Raw genomic sequence first — 6968 nt, 5'->3', positions numbered from 1 at the left:
CCTGCTCAGGAAAATGGAGGCAAAGAAATCGTTAAATATGTTAGCTTTGTCATCTGGTGTGACAACCAAATTTCCTAGCTTGTCCTGCAGGGGTCCCATGTTACCCAGAACCTTCTTTTTGCCCCCTATGTATTTAAAAAAGGACTTCTTGTCGTCCTTGATCCAGGAAGCTAGTCCCAGTTCCATCTCCGCCTTGGCCTTCCTGACTGCCCCCCCCTGCATCCCCAGTATAATCCTCCCTGGTGATGGCCCCTCCCTTCCACTGGGTGTGCATCTCCCTTTTAACTAGGAGACATTCCCGGATGCTTCTGGTGAGCCATGGGGGCTTTTGTGCCCTCCTGCCCCCTTTGATCCAAGTCAAAACTTGACTTTTGAGATATTTCAGTACTAAGGAAAAGACAGGGAAACCCTGAGAGACTGACCCAAATAAAAGGCCTACACAATTAATATTATTATTTTGTTTTCTCAACTTACTTTTCCTGTAAATTTAAGGTCATAACGCTACCCAGTTGTATATAACAAAGTATATACAACATAGAATGTGGGCATCCCCTCAAGTTTACACACATTACAGATTTCATTCATCTAAAGATGACTCAAAATATTTATGCAGTTGCTGTTCAAGTGAGTTCTATACAAACATAGAAGTGTAACATCTCCCTACTTTTTATTACCGAAGTAACGCTCCAAATCCCCAAAAAATCCAGTCTTAACTGAGAAACAGAAATGATGTTACGATCTAGAATGTTGGTTGTAAATGTATCATCTTTATAAATACAAAACTATAGAAGAAAAAAAGCAAAGTAACTTATTTTCTACTGCAGTGTAACCTTCAGGAATCTAAAGGGCTTGTGAAGGGACAAAATTTAGACAAAATGATCTAAAATTCCATTAAGTATTTCCTGAACCTTTGGATACTACTGAAGTTTAAAGTTCTCCAGACAGTCCCAGAAAGAAATCTTTTCCAATTAATCTGTTCCCCACTGCCACCCTCCCATCCCATCCCACCCCACACATACACATACACACAGTGGGAGTTCATTCCCTAACAAAGCAGTCATTTCTGTATTGTGCTGCAGGGAGCATTTGATGACCAGATGGTAATCAGATGCTGTGTTCAGCCAGCATGAAGTACTTCCTAACTTGGGCTTTGTGCTAAAGCTATAAAACAATCCATTACACTGGTTTTGGACCAAATCAAGGAGTATACACAGTGAGGAGTCACAAAGGGAAAGTTATTGTATCACCATTACATTTCTTTTCCAGCACATACTGGGACTTTTTTTTTTTTGGCAACCTTACGCCCCTACAAATTTCCATAAGCAGCCTAATTAACTTTACAAAGAACACCATTTTTCAGAGTACTGGTCCTGCTTTCAATTTTCAGTTCTGTCTTTTCCAGGAAACAGTCTCTTAACCAACCTAAACGTTTGCCAAGTCACCAAAAAGTATTATTTTATTTTTGACTCAGCCAGCACAGTAGGAATGCATCATTCCTCAGCACTATGAGATTGGCAACCATGCCTTATAACATTACCATACTTATACAGGCCAGGTACAGACATTATACTTTTATCAGTATAAGTGATCAGAAATTGGTCCAGACCTGCAACTGAACAGAAGTTTGGCACACAAAACCAGTCTAGACCTATAACAAAACAGAAGCACAGACTGGTTTAAAAACGGCAGAACCCAGTCTATCACCCATCAAACGGTAGAATGTCTGTTCTGTTCACTACCAATCTGAACTACATTGCTTTCAGAAAACTGCGCGACTTAGATCATTTCTGCCTCAGGCTCTTTAAATACCTGTACCTCACATTTACAATCCTCAGTGAAGACAAATTACCAAATTGTGGATTTCAGTAAGCACTAGGCTTTACCTGTACCCTAGGTTATAAATCGCCAAATAACTCTACTTGGGGACGCTAGCTCTTTTGTCTGTAACCATACAAACAGACCATCAAAAATTCAGTTTGCATAATGTCCAATTTTAAGGAAACAGTATTTAGGAATGGTGTTAAACTTTAATGCTATTGCATCTTTAGTGTATGTATATTTTAAGCAACATCCTATGAAAGGCAAAAAGGGAAGGAGGAAGTTTAAAATAAATGAGAAATTCTAATTAAAAAGTACAAAAGACAGCATCAGAATAGCTATATTCCCCCAAATCTATTATCTCCTCTTGTCTGTAATGCCATATTCTCGATGACGCTTGGAAATGAAATGTGTTCCTTACCACTTTTGTTCCTTTAAATTTAGCAAAGAAACATTTCCTTGCAAATACTCTATTTCTCATATCAGGAAAACATCAAGAGCTCCTATGAAAGAAACACTGGGCAGATACAGAAGATCCAGGATGGGTGCACACCCCACTTCAGTGCCAGTGTACCACTGAGAACTCTGGTCTTGGCTGCCAGACTAGGGCAGAGAGCTTGCTGTACATATGCAGTGAGGTTTCTGCCACCATCACACATCCTCCTTTTCATCTTGTATATCCAGTAGCAGGTCCAGGAAGGCAGCTGTGGCATTTCACTGAATACAGTGAATCCCACATGCCTTTATCAGAAATTAAAGGCTTCCAACTTTAAAGGCAGCAGGAGGATGAGGACAGACAGGTCCGATGCTGCAAGGTCTTGGTATTTTGATTCTGTACACCATACTTTCAGTCCATGGCACTAGCGGTGCACTGAAAATATGACTCTCAGGAACTTTTGCTTACAATGCATCAAGTACAAATGAAAGATCGGAAAAATGTTTCCACCTTTTGAGGTGTTCGCCCCTCGTTACTGTTAAATCATTCCTACGGGTGATAATTTATTCCTGACTCAAAAATATATTTGGCATTTTCCCTTCGGAATCAACCACAGTGCACAAAATGTCCTGTTTTTACATAAGCTTGCAGGAGGAGGTGGACTAAGTAACAGAAAAATAACACAGAGCTATACTATGAGTAAGACCGAGTATAGTTTTCAGAAACTTTTCTAGGAAGTGTTCCTTAATGTAAGTTGTCCTTTAGTGTTGCCTCTTTCTTTAACTATGTAAGAGAGTTATTGCAGAGATTTATCAGTGTTTCTCTGTCCCCCTGTAAGAATGCATATGATTCAGGACACAAAAACAAATTATTTAAAAGGAGCCAGTTAGAAAAATATTGATAATATCACAGGTTATTCAACAAAACCTGTACTTTTTTCATATTCTATTACCTAATTTAAATAATGAAAAAATTATTTGTTTGTTTGTTTGTTTGTTTTTTTGGGGGTGGTTTTATTAAACACTGCTATTAGGCCTATTCATAACATACCACCAACATTGACATGAATACAAGATTTGGGCTTCCCAAACACAAACATGATTGTTTACCAAGTTCTCATTCACCTGTGGAAAACAATGACCATAGGGGCTATCAGCCAGGCCATTGCTAGCCGTGATACCTCAGAGAAAACAACCCAGCTTGATCTTCAAAATCCCAATGCAGGGCTAGCTTTTAGAAAAATCATCATCACATGCTCAATTTTGTAACGGCAATAAGTAAGTAATAATTTGGGGACATGAAAAGTCACTTTTTTTTTTTTTGCAAATGGTCCTGGTGCTAAGTATGATAAAGGCTTGTATATTAGACCTTTCCTAATCAAATTAAAGATAAAACCATTTCTTCCAACTTATTTGAGTGACATCATACCTATTAATCATTCATTTAAATTTTGCAGTTGTCCAATTTATTAGACAGAGTAACAAAATAAACAAAATAGTCAGAATTTTTACCAGGAAATGTTATAACCCAAAGCAGATGTCTATTTATCACTAAAATAAATCAAAGTTAGATCAATGACCAAGCCTCTCCAAAACTAGCAGACTAAAGCCACAAGTTGAAAAAAAATATCCATACGTACATTCAAGTTTTTTTATCAGCACAACTGACTGTTGCTACAGTCAAACAGAGCTCTGCATGTGCCTACATTTTTTGTATATAGATTAAATCATTATGAAAAAGGCCATGTCTAGACCACAAACTAAATGAACCTGGCACCAGCACCGCCAAACATGCCATGCTGCTTCATGCTACCTCCTGTGCTGGAAGCAGTATAGCCACCTCTATGTGGTACTGCAGGCACTGCTGCATGACCATGCCAATTAGCCAAGCCCCACACTAATTACCCTTCTCACAGTACTGTTGCTGCTTCCTGGGGCAGCCCACATGGAGAACCGAGAAACATCTGAGGGCGTCACTGCTGGGAACAGTAATATTACATGCAGATGTGGTGGAAAAGTTTTCAAAGCAATTTTAAAATTAAACTGGAGTATCCAACAGCATTTATCTATGTACATCACAGTAACATCCATGCTTACCTTTGGTTATCTGGGTTCCCAAAGGATGCCTTTTCACCTCACTGCTTTCTGATACTGGTAAAATGAACAGAAGCCTGGAAGTCAAAATCAGAAACTTTTATTTTTTATATGAAGGTGCCCAGATCATTCATATCAGTAGCAGGCATAAACAAATTAACCCTAAATTACTATTTCAATATAGAACAAAAAGCTATGCACTCAAACTATGCACTACTTAAGGACACATCATTCACATGCAGATGTTCCCAGGACCCAATCTAGGATAACACAGCTTACTTCAAGCAACATGACTGTCAGTTGGGTCCCCAGTTGTGCACACATTCACTGGTGCTGGGAGCTATGCCAGAAATATGAGCCAGGGTTTGGGGGATTGACAGGCAGGATCAAGGGAGGGGCTAGCAGGTCTGCAAGTGGGGGGAGGGTCATCCAGCTGGGGGTAGAGAGAGCTTGGAGGCCTAAAAGATAACCTGGTCAGGGTGAAGAGATAGAAAAAGCAGAGCCCCAGGGGTGGGGCAAGCAGCTGGGCTTTCCCAGCCCTGGGACTAAGCTCCAAATATGCACACATTCAGGCACAGATTAGCCTGATCTATGCAGCACACCTCCTCAGGTGAACTAGTTTAGTTTGGACCGGCCATTTTTTGCCCTATCCGGAGACCCTGAATACGTGTACAATTTGGCACTTAGAGTGACCTAATCCTAGTTAGTACATGCAGACATAACACTTGGATTAACCTATCTGTGTGTTGAACCCTTTATGATTTTAGGGCTGCACATACCTAGGTACAATTAATATAATATGTAAATTATTCCTGCCTACAAAACACCTAAATATTTAACTCTAATTCCTAAAGACAAAATGGAACTTGTTGAAACACTGAAGTGGAAATACCGAAGTCTACAGAGTACTAGGCCACGGGATTAAGAATGAATCTTTTTGTACGAAAAGGAACTAAAATGAGGAAGTCCTAAGAAGTAGTTCATCAACACACAGGAATATATACTACAAAAGGCTGTGCTTCCAAGAAAGTTACAGGATTCTAATTTATATCTTTGTCAACAGACTCACACTGCAGAACTGACACTTTTTTATGCTCCCAACAAAAAAAACTAAGTTTTATATGCAGGTTTGTATCAATGCAGATGAAGGCGGAAAAAATAGCAGGAATAGATGTGGTTGCACATATTAAAGCTGCCAGTGTAAACTTAAAAGAAACACCATGAAACATTTCAGGGCAAGCAGAAGTCCTCATCTCCGCCCGCTGCGGTTTGCCTAGAGAAAAGATATGGAGCCCTAGCAACAAAGGGGAAGGAGCACATTCCATGGGTGGAAGAGGCCAGGCCAAGCATACCCAGGGTTGGGAGGATTGAGACCACTGCCACAAAATGAAGCAATGGGTGGTGGTGTTTGGAGACTCCTTTCCACGGAGGGGGTGGAGACATTTAGCAGGTCAGGCCAGCAGATGTCTCAGGAGGTCTGCTCCTTGCCCAGAGCCCAGATCTGAGATGTCACAGAAGGATTGCCAAGAATCATCTGGCCCTCTAACTACTACCCCATGCTGCTCACCCATGTGGGCACCCATGATACCACCAGGGGTAACCCTGAGCGGATCTAGAGTGACTACAGAGCTCTGGGTCCAAGACTGAAGGGGACAGGGGCTTAGGTGGTGTTCTTAATCATTCTGGTCAAGAGGAAAGGCCCGGAGAGGAGCAGACACATCCTGCAGATCAATGCATGGCTGTGCAGCTGGTGTCGCCAGAATGGCTTTGACTTCTTCAACTACAGGATGTTGTTTCAAGAAGAAGCGCTGCTAGGCGGAGATGGGACCCACCTGATGAAGAGATAGAAGAGGATCATCACAGACAGCCTTCCTAACCTAGTGAGGAGGGATTTAAAACTAGATAAACCAGGAGAGAGATACCAAAGCCCTGAGTTAAGTAGGAAAGTATATGACCTGGGGGAAGCACAAGCAGGAGCAGGCAACAGAAGAGGTCTTCTACTTCTTCCTCAGTAAGGAGAACAATCAACTAGTTACTTCAGGTGCTGTACACGAATGCACAGAGCCTGGGAAACGAGCAGGAAGAACTGGAAGTCCTTGCACAGTCACAGAACTACGACGTGACTGAAATAACAGAGACATGTTAGGATAGCTCACATGCCTCGATTACTGTCATGGATGGGTATAAACTGCTCCAGAAAAAAAGGAGGGGTTGCACTTTATGTAAAAGAGCTGTATGATTTTTCAGAGCTCCAATATGAAATTGGAGACAAGCCTGATGAAAGTCATTGGACTAGGGTCAGAGGGGAGAGCTGGACATAAGGAAAAAACTTCTTTACTGACTCCCCCCAGAGGTGATGCAAGCACCTACTCTGGACACTTTTAAGACACATTTGGATGTCTATCTTGCTGGGATCCTGTGACCCTAACTGAATTCCTGCCCCTTGGGCAGGGGGCTGGACTGGATGATCTTACAAGGTCCCTTCCAGCCCTAATGTCTATGAAATCTATGAAGCAAGGTGTCTGCTACAGTCCACCAGACCAGAAGGAAGAGGTGGACAAGGCTTTCTTCAAATAGCTAGTGGAATTTTCCTAATCACAGGTTCTGGTTCTCTTCAAATC

General features: G+C 41.4%; 1 protein-coding gene across 7 annotated transcripts in view; it reads right to left on the bottom strand.

The window, feature by feature from the left end:
- Positions 1–6968, bottom strand: part of SIPA1L2 (signal induced proliferation associated 1 like 2) — a 324678-nt gene that overhangs the window by 245504 nt on the left and 72206 nt on the right. For all 7 annotated transcript variants that reach the window (XM_019526878.1, XM_019526880.1, XM_019526883.1 and 4 more), the window contains exon 2: positions 4351–4424. The gene's annotated coding sequence lies outside the window, so the exon portion shown is untranslated. The remainder of the gene's footprint in view (positions 1–4350; positions 4425–6968) is intronic.

This window comes from Gavialis gangeticus, unplaced genomic scaffold, assembly GCF_001723915.1.
Source record: "Gavialis gangeticus isolate Ggan-Ray unplaced genomic scaffold, GavGan_comp1, whole genome shotgun sequence".
Classification (NCBI taxonomy): Eukaryota; Metazoa; Chordata; order Crocodylia; family Gavialidae; genus Gavialis; species Gavialis gangeticus.
Note: the sequence above shows the minus strand (reverse complement) of the source record. Positions and strands in the feature narration are given on the sequence as shown.